This window comes from Mauremys reevesii, linkage group 7 (genome assembly GCF_016161935.1).
Source record: "Mauremys reevesii isolate NIE-2019 linkage group 7, ASM1616193v1, whole genome shotgun sequence".
Classification (NCBI taxonomy): domain Eukaryota; kingdom Metazoa; phylum Chordata; order Testudines; family Geoemydidae; genus Mauremys; species Mauremys reevesii.
In genome coordinates, this window is record NC_052629.1 from 5,063,546 (window position 1) to 5,079,114 (window position 15,569).

Here is a 15,569-nt window from a genome sequence, read left to right on the forward strand (position 1 = left end):
GCTCTGATGCTCATCCATACCCTCTAATATAAAGATTAGTATTAGAGTCTTAACTTTTGCCAGTTAAGTCAAGCAGCTGTAGAACCAGAGTCTATTTACAATCCAGATTCCAATGCTGTTCCTCAGAAGATCAATTCCAATCTCCTTAAATCATATCTGTTTAATTTATCATTAATTGTATTTATATTAATCTGGATTTCTGTTATTTGAGCAGCTGGTGCCATTTTTTTTATGTATTCTACGATGTCACTTTGGTGGGTTTTTTTCCCCCTTCCATGAAGAAGGCTTTTAACTTTAAGAATATTTAATTTAAGTTTAAGGATGCAGAAGTTTGGGGAAGGAGTATTGATTAGTGGTTATAGCAGAGCCTTGGGAGTCAGAACAACTGGGTTCTGTTCCCTGATTTGTTACCTTAGACAAATCACTTGGACTGACCTTATGCAAAGGATAATTGCGCTTCGCTAATCTATTAGAACTCTTTGAACGTGTCGGCAAAGTAGTGGATAAGGAAGAACTGGCTGATAGCACCACATTTTCTTAAAGCCTTTTGTGATCAGTTGTGTCACAGGCTATTTAAAGTGTAGTATGGCAAATTAATATGGAAAATATCATGATGCCATTACACAAACCAATGGTTCACTCTCAGCTGGGATAGTGTGTAGAATTCCAAACACCTGATCTAAAGTGGATATAGTAGAAATAGATCTGAGACAGGCGATGAAAATTATACTCATGAGGAGAATTCCATATAGGAAGAGAGGCTGAAAGATTGGGACTGTCCCTTTAAGAAAGGTGCTGAATAAGACAGGACATGATACAAATATACAAAATAATGAATGGGGCAGAGAAGGTGATTTGGGTGCTTCTATTCACTCTTTTTCAGAATATAAGGATGAGAGACAAGTCAGTGAATTTGAAAGGCAGATAAATGAAAACCATAAGTGGAAATGTTTTTTCTATGGAATGCATAGTCCAGGGGTAGTCAATAGGTGGATGCAGGCCAAATCCAGACCACCAGACACTTCTGAACAGATCATGAAATCTTTTATTTATTTGTTTAATTTTTCTGGAGTCTGGACCTTGACTGTACCTTGGCCAAGAAATTTGGACTTTGACAAAAAAATAGACTACCCCAGCATAGTCCACCTATGGAATTCCTTGCCACAGATATTGAGGCCAAGCGCTTAGCAGGATTCAGAACTTAATTGGACATTTAGGTGCCTATTGATAATCTACAGTTACAAGCAGTAGGATTTAACAGAAGACACATCTCCTCAAGTTTGGAAGGGATTTAAGCCCTCATGGTTGAGGGCATAAGGTAACTTCTAACCAATAGGGTTGGGAAGAATAACCTACCCATAGGAGAAGTTTTCTGTAACTGTCAATTAATCTGGTACTGGCCACTGCCAGAGATGGGATAGTGGACTTGATGGACTGCTGGGCAATTCCTACATTCCTGTCCACTCTCTATGCTTCATTGAATGTAGCTGTTTAATAATACTCAGCAGTGGTAAGGTTGAATTATAAAGCAGTCGAAAACTCTCCATATTCAAGGCTGCAACCAGCTTCTGTTATAAAATCCTATTGTAGGTGGGGGATGAGATGAGAAGAACCTTATACTTCTGGTTCCAATTTGGCCAGCATTAGCTGGTGTGGGATGTTGTTACTGTCAGATGTCCAATGGCCTATATAAAATGAGTTAGTGCTTTTACTCCATTCTCTATTAGACAGTTATCCCAGGTCACTTCTAGCACTCATTGGCAGTCTCAACAGAGGCCAAGGATCAACTGGACCATTGATTGGACAGTTAATTCAGGGAAGCCCTATGGCCTGTGTTATACAGGAGATTAGGCCAGATAGTTACAATGGTCCCTCCTGGTCTTATAAACTATGAATCGATGAGACTGACCTTACAGCAAAATAGGTGAGCAGAGGATGTCAGTCTCCAGTTGGCAGCCCAGCACCTTGTATCAGCATGAAACCCCCTAGGAGAAATTAAAAATACAGGGTGGCAAAAGGGATTAAAGGTAGGCTCCAGATTTGGAAATGCTAATACGGAATCCATTATTAATAAATGCGTTAAGAGAAAAAGCTGCATTGCAAATGCTGCTGTGACACAAGAAAGTGGCATACAGAATTAAAATTTCATATTCACTGGCATCTGATGATAAAGGTTTCATGATACATACCCAGTAATGCTGCTAAAAATAGTCTTGTTATCTAATCTTCCAACCGAGAATGTGACAGAAGATCACAAGTAGGAAAACAATTCAATGTAGCTTTTAGCTATTTTTCCCACTGCTTTCCTAGCCTGCACTAAAGCGTTATTGCTGTGCCGCTTGTAATTCATATGGAGCTAGTGTTGTTCAAAAATAGAGAATGTCAATGGAGGAGAGTTCAGATAAAACACAGAAGATTTATGACACAGCTTAGGGCCATGTGGGAAAGGGGATGAGGAACTTAATGCTAATTTGTAGTCTAACAGCATTTTTCTGCGTGTGGCAAGAACTCCAGTATGCCACGTATATTATGCCACATACAGAGCAAGGGTTATGTTAACTAAATACTTTAAATACTTGACAGTGGAGAGAACCAGTTTCCTGAGAAATAAGAGACATAATGCCTTATGGGCCAGGTCTGCGCCCATCTAGAACCTGATCCAAACAAACTCACTGAAGTCAATGGAAAGATTCCCAGTGGTCCCACTGGGCTTTGGATCAGACCTCTAACCACTGTGCAACTCCACTGACTTTGTTAGGTATTGTCAGAGCAGAATTTGGCCTTCCGTATGCATTGCTGATCCAATGGAGGGCCTCTATCACCCAAACTCCCATTGACTCCAGTGGGTGTTGACCGATGCTCCAGCCATCACATATGTAACACATGTAATCCTTGAGTCTAACCTAATTGCATCTATCTAGGCATTTATAAATACATTACTAAATGTATAAGCATGTATTTATTCCTCCTTCCACCACATGCTCTGGTTTGGGAGTAAGGAAATAACCCAGAATGCAAACATTTAATAAAATTAAATATACAGCTTCTAGAAACTGGAAAATAGTGAGTTGGATTTGGTTGTTCCATATGTAGATCCAGCAGAGCTATAACTAAACAGTCTTATTAGGTGAACTAAAGTCATGCTGGTGGGGACGTTTTTATGGTATTTAGACACCTATCCACTGGGAACGGGTCACTTTCATATAAGGCACCTAACAGACATCTGCTAATCATTGATTTCCAGTCACTACCAGTGTTGGATGGATTCATTCCAACATAGAGGGGAAGGCATCCCTCTTTCGTTACTAATCTTGGTATCATCCAACAAAAGCATGTATTCCTTTGCCTTTATTCACTTTGGTTTGGCCTAAATGGTAGCAAATCGGGAAGTATTTTACTTAGCTGCTTTTCCAGGCCTAGGTATGATGTAGTGCAGATAACCTGCCCTTTCAAGAAGTGGAAGGGTTTAATAAACTTCCTTGTATGGTGGGGAGCTTTCCTCCCTTCCCCCAAATGGGATGCACAGCTGAGAATCCTGCAGGGAGAGGTGCCGACAGCTGGGCCTTGTTAAGGAAGTAGGATTTTCAGACTATTGGTTTGCTCTGCCTGAGAGGCCCTGGCTCCCAGAGAGGGACAAGCTGTTTCTGAACTCTGAGGTCCCAGCCTCCAGAGATCAGCACTGAACAGCATGGAGGCTGAGAGACTCTGAACTTAAACTCTTCAGGGGCTTGCGCCAGGGTATGACCTGGAAAATCAGAGATGTTGTGTAATGAGAACCCTTCCAGGGGATAGAATTAAATCTCTGATTAAGACCTTCAGTGTACCCCCAAACTGGCTGGCCAATGGCCTCAGTGTACCCCCAAACTGGCTGGCCAATGGCAGTTTTTATTCTCTTGCTGACTCATCAGTGGCATGAACAAAACATAGGTGAATGCCAGGATTACTGTGCAGAACTGTCTATTAATAAACAGGTTAGAGGGTGGTCTCTGGGTGTATGTTCACTGTCAGTTACATAGAGATGTCTCTTTGTAGCCCCATAACCTGTTCAGCACCCTCTCTTCCTGTGTCGATCATCCCTCGGCAGCTGCAGTGCTATCATTGCTTACATTTGTCTTTCTAAAATCCAGTCTATGCAGGCTCCCAGATCTCCACATAGACTCCCGGACACAGAACTTGTTTTAGAGAATATCTAAAAATATGCTGCCAGGGGAATCAGAACCAAGTGAGTGTGAATGATTAAAGCAGTAGGGCAGGTGAATGGAACTGATGAGTTCTGTTCTCTGTTAGTTGGGAGTCAGGGTGACATCACTGGCAATTGTCTCTGCAATGCTGGCTTGAAAACTTTTTTTTTTTAAACCTTTGATCTTGTTTCCCTTGGGAAAAGAAGGGGGTGGCTGGTGACTAAACATCATAGCTCTCCTCTCCTGCCTAGCAGATGAGGTAATTGCACCATGGTAACTTGTCTGACACCTCTTCCTTAGTTGTATACAATGTATCAACTTCCTGGATACCATGATCAGCTCCAACAATGGAACCAGAGATGCCAAGGGTTGTCTGTCTTTTTAAGAGTGAGATTTACAGCTCCAAACAGTGAGATTCAAGGCCAAAGAGTGAGACTTTCCAGGTGGTGTTAGGTTATTCCTTAAGACAGGGACTCATCTTTGCTCCTTGGTGACATCCAATAGGCCACATTTTTAATCCAACCAGCACTTCATAGTTTATTTTTTGAAATGTACACTGCTTAATATTGCATATGAAACACTTAAATGTCCTGATTCATACTAAAGTCTAGGGCACGTGAGAATTCTATGCGCAATGCAAACCAGTGGATTTTAATAAAAACAACTATTTGCTGGTTGGAACAAAAATCTAGATGGTTGGAGATCCCTGAGGACCAGATTTGTTAACCCCTGGTTTTTAGTATTTCTCTTGTCCTGTTTATAAAAATCTTAACAAAAAAACTGTTTATCAATATGTTTGCATGTCACCTTGTCATAGTGATCATCCATCTGAGAAACACTTTAAAGTACAAATTATTTGGTTTGTAGGTTATTGCTCATATTACATTTACAGCCAATCAAAATATTCAGATTCCAAAATAAATATATGCACAATTATTTTTTACATTCATTTAATGTATTGTTTGGTTTTTGTTTTAGTTATTTAATTTTAAAGTAATTAATTAGAACTTAATTAAGGTGAATCTAACAAACCATTGATAAAGGATTTAGCTTCCACATTTCTTTTAATATCTAATTTGGTTTCACATTTTATTCATGTGCATTGTTATATTGCCATGCGGCCAGCTTTGCTGTTTTTATAACTTCTTTTGGTGCCTCAAACCAGATGCACTGTAGTGGCGCAGCTGCACCCAGGGCCAGCTCTAGGTTTTTTGCCGCCCCAAACAAAAACATTTCCTCTCCCCCCACCTTTTTTTTTTTTTGGCTTTTACACATGTTCGCACAGCACCTGATTTGTGTTGTTTTCCACTCTGCTCAGCAATGGCTGATGATGGCTCTTTAACCTCATTCCAAGGGCATCTCTTAGATTCAAAAGAAAGATGGGGCTTGTATTCGTTACTTGGTTTATTGGGGGCAACTTGTCTTATTAAAGGAAAATCTCTTTTGCATTTGCTCTTCTTTCAGTGCATGCCCCTCCAACTTCACTTCCCACCCAGACTTGAAGTGAGATCAGAGAGTTTCATTCCTTAAAGTCTAAAAACCAGGAGTGTTTCTTTTCCCTGCTTCTCTCCCCTTTCAGTAAAAGGCTCCTGGTGTCTTTCCCTTTCACCTTAATTGGAAGGAATGTCCCCTGACCCCCCCAGTCCATGCTTTCCCATCACCACCCTCCTTCCAGTGACCTGCTCCTGTAGTGAATGCCTCACATGTCTAGGGTCGGGAAATATCCTACAAATCAAAAGGGAAGTGGAGGTGGGGGGATTAGGACAATGGGGCCTGGGGCTGCCACTCAGTCTGTCCCAGAGCCATGAAAAAACCTCACCTGGACAGTTCAGCTCCTAAATCTCTCTCCTCTTCCCCAACACTAGCAGGGTTTGCAGCCAAGCAGCTGTGAATTATACTTAATGCTGGGGATGGTTTTTTGTTTGTTGTTTTACCGCAGCCAGACAATAATCCGCACGAGTTACTGGATGCTCTTTTGCTAGCAGGGCTGTACTTAAAGGGGCTTGGGTTTGGGTGCCCTCTCCTCCTTTTGCGGCTCTGATCGCTCTGCAAAAAGACCAAAGGAAAGCAGCGGCGGATCCTCAGCTGGTGTGAATTGACATTGACTTCAGCTCTGACCATTCCCACCATCTGAGGAGCTGCCCCCAAATGTATTTCTCAGCTACACCTAGCAAGAGTGACAGGGGTCCGGGAATATCTCCGCCACCCGAGGCCCTGATCCTGCTCTCATGAGAGAGAAGTCAGCACAGATCCTTGTCGATCCCTGCATGACACTCGGATTGGGTTCCTGAGTGTGACTGACTGGCTGGGGGAGTCCCAACAGGTATAAACAGCAGCCTGCCCCAGACCGAGACTGAGTTTTCTCTCCTTTGACGTCCAATGAGCTCTTTCACACGGTGACATCCCTGCTGGGTGAGCTGCAGTTGCTTCGCACACCGCTTCCATAGCAGTGAACAGGGCGATTGTTTGCAGGACCAAGTGACCCGCTCTTAAAACCCCCATAGACCACATCCAGCTACACAACCTGCCTTCCCTAGACTCTGCCCTGCTGGATGGACAGGGGAGCACAAAACCCTGCATTAGTGGGGTCCTTTTCCTCTCTCTCCCCTGATCTAGCACCTGCAATGAAGACGTGGCTGTGAAGTGCAACAGCCCAGTGGACACTGATGTGCTGAGCGGAACCACAGGCCCATTCCTGAGCTTAGATCCCCTCCATGAGCAGAAAGGTGCCAGCTCTGGAGGAACATTGTCAGCAAGGACCCTGCCCTGGTACTGAACTGATCCGGATCCCCGCCAATCTGCTGTCGATTCCTTCCCCAGGAGTTGATAAGAATGTCTGGACAGGATCTATACAACTGTTGTGCCCCCCCGCCCCACTGTCAGCTACACCCTGACATGGGGGAGCTCTCCTGGGGCTTGTGTTGTGCGGTGTCTCACCACCCGTCGTGAGCTCGGGGAAGGAGCAAGGCTGGAAATAGGATGGTGGAGTCCTCACTCTCCAACCCTTCCGGGGGAAAACTCCCATTGAGTTCCCTGAGGGGGGTAGGCTCCAGCCCTGCGCCTTTCCATGCAGCCCTGCAAAGCATGTGGCCCTGGCAGATCTTGTATTCGTGTGGATGTGCCCGCACAGGAGAGGGAGAGAAGCCAGTTGTCAGGCAACCCAGCGCTTCGCGTCTTTCCTGTGACAAGGGCAGCACCTGCCCGTCTCTCTGGGCCGCTGCTTGGCAGAGGGGCTGTGTTCAGGTGGGAGCACGTGTGGGTCCGTGGTTGCAAGCCAGCGCCACGGGCAGCAGCTCAGGAAAGCGCTTGGTTCTCAGACAAGCAAACAGTGGGAAGAAAGAACACGTCGGGGGAGTTAGCCTGGCATTGACTCACCTCCTCGTTTCCAGAGTAGCGCGGAATTAGCCCAGGATGGTGGTCTGGTGTTGCCTTTTTTAGGAGTGTGTTTGAGTCTGACAGTTACGTTCATATGAGTCATTGCTTCTCCCAAAGCCACGTGGGTGGAAGCAATGGGGTGCTGAAGAAATACAGAGACAGAGAGGAGATTGCCTCTCTTGGAAAAGTGTCCTTATGCCCTGTCCCTCTGACCATTCATTGTTTCTTTAGTCATGTCTTCTTTGGACACTGTTCTGTCAGACCAGGTGCCTTTGGCTAGGGCAGCCTGCTGCAGCCATGTAGAGCGATTGGGGGAACTGGGCTCCAGCGGTGATGGTGGGGCGGAAATGGGGCTGGCTACATCAGCCTGACCCCCTGTGTACGCTGCCTATTTGTACAGACAGGTTTCCCTAGGAGTGCCCGGTCTGGAATCTCTCTCTCCAACCAGACACACGAGTGTGAAATATCCTGAACTCTGTGTTAGCCTTGCCAAGGTCCAGGCCATATTCGCTTAGAGGACAGCAGCGATGCACGTGGGATCTAGCTGTCATGCTGAGCTTCACTCTGGAGATCCATAAACCAGCTATTTGATCTCTCCCCTCAGGTGCCTTACTGCGTTCTTACATTATAAACCGTTCCAGTTACAAGACATCCCAGTGAAGGAACCCTGCATTGGCTGACATGTCTGTGCTAGCCCCTATGTGCTCTCCTCTTTCCAGATGTGCTGGCCTCTTGCATGCCCCTGAAATTCAGGATTGAGGGCTTCTGAGTCTGATGCAAACTGGTTAGCTTGGAAACGGTACCAATTTCCATTTAAACCCTACATGGATTCAAGCCCAGAGAGGCAAACTTGATTGGAAACAGTGAGGTCTGCGCTCGGAGAGGTTCTTGATTTCAGCTCCATTGGGATTTTGAGAGTGCCCCAGCAAACCCTTCCTAGCCTGAGCAATCCTTATCCCACAAATTGTTCCACTCAAGCCTGTGGGGTCAGTCCCATTAGTAAGGATGGCAAGATCTTAAAGAGAACTAGACCATGCAGAAGTTTGTCTGGTCCAACCCCGGACTCTGTTCCCAGCACCTGAGCTCCTTCTAGCTTTCCATGCGCCCAGCTTCTCTTTGCTAGCGGGCAATTGTACAGTAAACCCTGGGAATCTTGAGTAAGCCCACGGGACGGTGCTCTTTTCCTTGCAATACCCAAAAGCCTCGACTCCTGGGAAGAGGATGGCTGGAATGCCGCCCCTGGAAATGTGCCGCCCCAAGCACGTGCTTGGTTTGCTGGTGCCTAGAGGCAGCCCTGACTGCGCCAATGTAAATTTGTAGTGTAGACCTGCCCTTAGAGCCTCTATCATTCCCTCCCCTTCCAGTCTAAAGGAGCACTGGGAATTAGCAAGGGGATCAAACTCTGAGGCAAGTTTGCCTTGTGTAGAGGCAAATAGAAAATGACCTCACCACTTTTTGGGGTGGGGCGAGGAGGGGCATACACAGCAATAGCACCTGCCATCTGAGACTCTCAAAGCACTTTGTAAATCTTTATTAGTTAAGCCTTGCCGTGCCCCCAGATGTATGCCTGCTGTAAGAAAGCTGTGGCCACCTAGGATGTCAGTGACTCTCACTTTGCTGATGCCATGACAAATTGGAGCTTCACTGACGTTCCTGGGAGAGAACTCAGACCCTCCTGCTCCAAAAGCGCTTGAGCTAAAGGAGGATCTAGGACTGGTGTTAATAGCACAGGGCCAATGAAACACAATTGGGCAGTTCTGATTTTGACTAGCAGAGGGCAGTGATGCACATAAACACTTGCCAGTTCTTTACAATAGACTAAAACGTTTGCATTTCTATAGCTCCTTCATGAAGATCTAAAAGAACTTTACAAAAATTAATGAACTTTCCCGAGGAGGGAAGTTATATTGTCCCCCAGTTTTCATGGTGCGGGGTGAGACTGAGATGTAGTGAGTTTAAGTGATTTTTCCCCTCGGTTTCACAGTGAATCAATGGCAGAACTGGGAATAAAAGATCTGATTCTCCAGTCCATCATATAGTTTTAAGAACATACTGGATCAGACTAATGGTCCAGCTAGTCTAATATCCCGTCTCTGACAGTGATCAGTACCAGAGCTTCGGGGAGCGTGTATAAGACAGGGCAGTTTTGGTGTGATCACCCCTGTGTTCCATTCCTGGCTTTTGGCAGTTAGGGTCACTCTGAACACAGAGTTGCATTCCTGACCGTCTTGGTTAATAGGCATTGGGCCTATCTTCCATGAACTTACCTAATTCTTTTTTGAACCCAGTTATACTTTTGACTTTTACAACATCCTATAGCAATGAGTTCCACAGGTTAATTGTGCATTGTGTTACGCCAGTGTAATTCCATAGATTTCACCAATTTGGAGAACCAGGGCCAGAATCCAGGCTTGTGTCTCTGTGCCCTCCTGGACCCTCTAGTCCACATTCTTTTGCCTTTGTGGGCCAAGTTCAGCAGAGCCACTACGCAAGTGTTTTAACTGTCGTGCTATCCCTATTCAGCAAAGCACCTAGAGCCTGATTCTGAGCGGTTCGGAGCCCACTCACGATCCACTGACTTAAGTGGGAGTTGGTGGTGCCCAGCACCATGCAGAATTCGGTCCCTTAAGCATATGCTTAAATCCTGTTGAAGTCAGTGACGCTTAATAATATGCCGAAAGGTAAGCACGTGCTTAAAAGTGCTTTGCTGAACTGGAGCATGAGATTAGCAGAAGCTACTTTTCTTCTCAGATTCTGATTTATTATTATGAATCATATTTATTAGGCTAGTGTCTAAGGCCTGCCCAGAGTGTGGCCCCACTGTGCTAGGTGCTGTACAAGCACAGAATGGCAGATGGTCCCTGCCCCAAAATGCTTAGAACCTAAGCAGACAAGACAGACACGGGGTAGGGGAAGGGGCATATAATACACCGGTAGAGTGAACAATGTGTTAGAGGCAAGCAGCATGTCAGTACCATGATTATTTTGGGGCGGGGAGGAGGGGATCAACTGAATGGAAGGGGAAGGAAAGGAGGTGATGGGGAAGGGCAGAGGAGAAGAGGGGCAGGTGTGGAGTGAAGCTGATCAGCACAGCTCAGAGTTCTCTGAATGTCAAGGGGTTCAGAGGTCTCTGCTTTGGCTGCTTCTGCCCCCACAGGCTGGATCCTCTGGTTGGCCCCTCTTTGCTGTTCTCCTTCAGGGCCACATGGCGGGGGGGGAGGGGAGGCACCACAGTGTGTGTGTGTCAGGTGGGGGGGGAACCTCCCTTGCACAGTTCTGGGTCAAGGGGATTGCTGGGGGAGAGGGGTGGTGCCCACTATGCCCCATTTTGCAGCAGTCCCTCCTGTGGCTGTTTCTGAGACACACAAACGAGACCATCGGCAGGGCTGGCGGTTGCAATGCTTTTGCAGAGGTGAACTCTTTTGAAGCCGTTCTCCGCCAGCAATGAAAGTTACCATGTTCTTTTGACTGGTGCTTGGCAGCAAAGATTGGGCTCTGTTGTGGTGGTGGAGCTCTGGTTGGGTCAGGGCCTTGATACTCTTTGCAGTGCTCCAAGGAATGCCCTGCAGGAGCATTGCTAAGTTGAAATAAAATCTGTTCATAAAAAGCACCCAAGCTGCATTGCAGACTGTTTGCTGAAACATCTCTGGCAGAGGATGCTTTCATGTGGTTCTGCTGGTTGACTGAGTTCAGTAAAGGGTGCCAGTATTGTTGTGTCCTTGCGCGAGGTTGTCTAATATGCTTTTAACACATTCTAATTTAAGTTCTCTTTGGAGTACACATATTAAATTGTGACGTAGAACTCCAGCTAGCTATTAGTGCTGGCAAGATAGTATTAAAGCGGTGTGGCAGCATCACTGTAGTTAGGGTTGTCATGACTTCTGTTTAAAGGTTGACCTTTCCAAGTCTTATAAAATCAAGATGCTTAGTTGGATTCCTTTGAAATTTTGTGTGCTGCAGGAGGGTACAGATTAGGGACAGTGACCCAAACTGGGTGTTCTTTGAGTCAGGGGTTCTAGAGAAACAAGCCTGAAATGACCCACGGGTCTTGAACCTGGGCCCTGAGGTTCCTAGGCAGCCCTCACTGCCTGATCAGGATGCCTAGAAGTGATGGTCTAGCACAACTGAGTCCTCCTAGGATCCTGACTGTGGGATGATGACCAGCCCCACTGATTGGCTGGACCAAACTATTTAAGCCAGAAGAAGGCCCAGGAAATTGTCTGAGTTACTCAGACACATCCTGACTGGCTGCTGCCCTGTGTCTGACTCTTGTTGATCCCTGTTTTCTGGCTCTGACCCCTGGGGTGGACTCTGTCACTTACCACTAGTCATGACCACCCCAGCTCCACCCAGTAGGTCACACTGCCCACGTCCGAGTCCTGACAGCTTCCTCGGACCACTAACCCTTGGGAAAGAGAACAGGAGTACTTGTGGCACCTTAGAGACTAACAAATTTATTTCAGCATGAGCGTTCGTGAGCTACAGCCCACTTCTTCGGATGCATAGGGAAAGAGAGGCTCTGCCAGGCCTGGATCCGATGGAGCTCCTCCTGCCTCATGGGGGCTGGCATCACGTGAACAGGTGGCTTGCCTTCAGGCAGACAACCAAGTGGAGCAGGTGTAACCCACACACCTTCAGAGGGTCATGTGCTAAGCTCCAGAGGTCTCAAGTTCAATTCCGCCCACCGACAACCAGGGTCTGTTGGTGTTGCACAGGCTACGTAGTTAGTGGCTGAAAACCAGATATTGCCAGAGCAAGTGCTCTTAGGCATACTCATTTTGGCATAATCTAAGCACAGTGATTATGCCAAAATGAGTATGGCCTAAGTGCTCTAAAATCTGCATGCGCTCATGGATTTTCTTGAAGTTTGCTGTGCCTCATATGAGTGCAGAGTTGGGTTAATGACTCAAATTTGGGGTCATTAGGGGTTCAAGATATAGAAGCCTGGATAAAAATAGCCATTTTCCAAAAAGCTTCTAGATGTTTTTTGTTGCACAGAGCTAGAGATCAAACTATGGCTGTGATGCAGGTCAAAATGGCTTCAGCCTGTCAATCTGTACCCAAGGTAGTGCATGCCACTCTCACTACCTTTGAGGGACCCAAAATTGTGAATGACATTGAAGAAAATGTTCACATCTTTGCTTGCAGAGATGTTCAGTCTGGAAGGGTTACAGTGTGCATGCACCAATAAAGGAAAAAACAGATTTTTATGCAGCCACTTCATGCTTGCCCGGGTAGCTGGAGGGACTATGCCAGCGCCATTGCCCCAATCAGTACCCTGCCATTGATGTTTCTAGTCTGATCTTTGTACACCTGTGCAATAAAGACTGAATAACTCATGTTGCTTGCTACTAGTTGTCTCTGTTATAATACATGTCTTTATTTTATGAAGAGGTTTACTGTGAATACAGAAGAACAGTCAGCAGTCTGGTCTATTGTTATACCAGGACAACAGGGACAGGGCTTGCAGCCATGGAGGGTGCAGGAAATGAAGATGGATAGTAGGTAGGCAGGCCTTGGATTGGTTGTTTGAGAATCAGTATTTCCCTCTGGAGGAGTTGAAGCGGCGGGTGGTAGTGGCTACTTCCTGTTTTTGTTGCAGATTGAAATGATGTTTCCAAAGATACAGAGCATGGAGGTTTGTGATTAACAGTGCAGGTACCTTGACCAATGTGAGAAAAGAAACGTGCACTGCTAGAGTTGCCAGCAACTGGGTCATTTCTCCATCTACTCCATGCAGAAGTTTGCAGGAGAGCAAGGAGACGGGCATGACATGGGCATCACTGACTTCGGGCTGATTTGGGCAGAGGTGGGGGTCTGCGTTGACATCATGTTTACCTACTCTGCAGCATCTAAGCACTGACAAGAGGTTTGTGATCTACCGGACATTGTGGTGATTCACTAAAGTGGAAATGCTCTGGGCCTTATTCCTGGTGTGTACTTCATACAATGCATGAAAGCAGATTTGGACTGCATCAGAGATTTGTGTCCAGGAGCTGAGATCGTTTTCTCTGACTTGGCTGTGTCTGAATAACTGCTACAGGGACACTATGAAAGCTATTAATAAACATTGGAAGAACATGAATTGGGAAGTTGGGGGTTCACGGCTGAGTGGAAAATGTGTACTGTACGACACAGACACTTTACAAGCTCTGACACCTCACTGCTTCTTGGAGATGGGATACATCTCCTGGACAGAGCGCAGAGGATCTCTCTCTCTAACATATACAACCGTCAATATTTTGGAACAGAAACCCTGTCTGCAACTTCTCCTGTCAGCCCAGACACACGCGCCACCCTCCCACCATGCAGAAAAACAACCAGGAACACCATTCCACTGTAATGTCTGCATGGCTCTGTGCAGCTACAGCCATTGCAGTTGGCACATGCATTGGTACTGGAGCTGTGCCATGATTGTGGAGCTGGCTGAACCAACCTGCTGGCCCACAGATCCATCATTCTCTCTATGAGTAACCAGCCATGTTCACGCTAAGTTTTTACATTCATGTGGGGAATGAATTTTGTTATGTGTGCCAATATGGAGGTGATGTCTGGTGGGGGTGGGGCCGAGGGGTTAGGAGTGGGGGAGGGGTGTGTGTGTGTGGGAGGGGGTGAGGGCTCTGGCTGGGGTGGGGCGGGGGATGAGGGTCTTGGGATGTGCGAGGGGGCGCAGGGCTCGGGCCGAGTGGTGGCGGTGTGGTGCAGGGGGTGAGGGCTCTGGCTGGGGGTGCGGGCTCTGGGGTGAAGCTGGGGATGAGGGGTTTGGGGTGCAGGCTGCGGCAGGGAGAGAGAACTCCCGCCAGCCATCTCTTACTGCAGCTCTCCCGGCCCGGCTCCGGAACCCCCCTTCCTCAGAATTTGCTACACTTGGACCACTAGGGTACCAAATTCCGCTGGGTAAGCAAAGAGGGCCATCCTAACATGGCGATAACTGCTGCTGGTGGGGCAATGTGCCAGTACAGTTTGTGCTGCTCCCTGTCGGCAGCAGCTCTGGGGGAGAGGTGCCCCAACTTTCTCCTCTCCAGGACCCTGTGGCCGCGCACTTGCACGGCCCTTTGTAGCCTGCTGCGTGGCTGCGCAGCTTAGAGGGAACTTAGGTAACCAGCCCTGCTTCCTGTTCTTCCTCTGTTCATCCAGAAACCTCTGGAGCAGTCTCTCCTCATGGACCGTGTCCCTCGCCTCTGTGGCTCTCTTGAAAGCAACATGCTGTTCGGTCCTCCTTGCCACTACTCCAAGAAGCTCCTTCACAGTCTTCCTGACTTGCTGCTGGTAGGGTGACCAGATATCCTGAATTTATAGGGACAGTCCTGATATTTGGGGCTTTCTCTTATATAAGCACCTATTACCACCCCCACCTCCACCTCTGTCCCGATTTTTCACACTTGCTATCTGGTCACTCTAGCTGGTGGCCAGTTGTAGCACCCAGTGTCCTAGAGGGGAGGCTTGGCCAAGCAGATCTGGAAGTGCCTGCCAATGGAGTGAAATAGACAGTATATTAATTGATTTGCCACTGGAGGGGAAAAAAGAGAGAGAGCAAAGTGGGAGGGATTCTGTCTGTACATCAGGCCATGATTTGCAACATTTTGGAATGCTTATGTCACTCCTTCATGAATTTTCATGGACAATCACTCTCACGTCTACCATTAGAAGTCTCTCTCTCTCTCTCTTCCTCTCTCTCTCCCACTCAGTATGGTAAATAATAAGATACTGAATCTGATTTGATGGAGGATGGGCTGAAGTCATGGCTTGAGGATGTTTACCAATGCAGGCTTTGACTTTGTATCAGGCAGGGGAAGCCCACAAAGACATTGATATTTTAGAAAAAACAGAATGGGGAAAAAAAGTAATTTTCCAGGGAAATGATGGGATCCCATTGCCATAGGCAAAGGAGATATTCGGGAGAACTGGTGACTGAATGGAGTGGTTTACTAAGCTCTCTGGAGGGCCAAGAAAGTTCTCTCTACCTAGAAATTTGAAAATCATCTTGAACTCTTGCTCCATGAAAAATTTTCA

At 46.7% G+C, this 15,569-nt stretch overlaps 1 protein-coding gene across 6 annotated transcripts in view; it reads left to right on the forward strand.

The window, feature by feature from the left end:
- The window catches only part of NEURL1 (neuralized E3 ubiquitin protein ligase 1), a 280,255-nt gene that overhangs the window by 44,481 nt on the left and 220,205 nt on the right, over positions 1–15,569 (forward strand). Inside the window, exon 2 of one of the 6 annotated variants that reach the window (XM_039481704.1) lies at positions 14,694–14,825. The exons of the other annotated variants lie outside the window; for them this stretch is intronic. The gene's annotated coding sequence lies outside the window, so the exon portion shown is untranslated. The remainder of the gene's footprint in view (positions 1–14,693; positions 14,826–15,569) is intronic. 6 annotated transcript variants of the gene reach the window in all.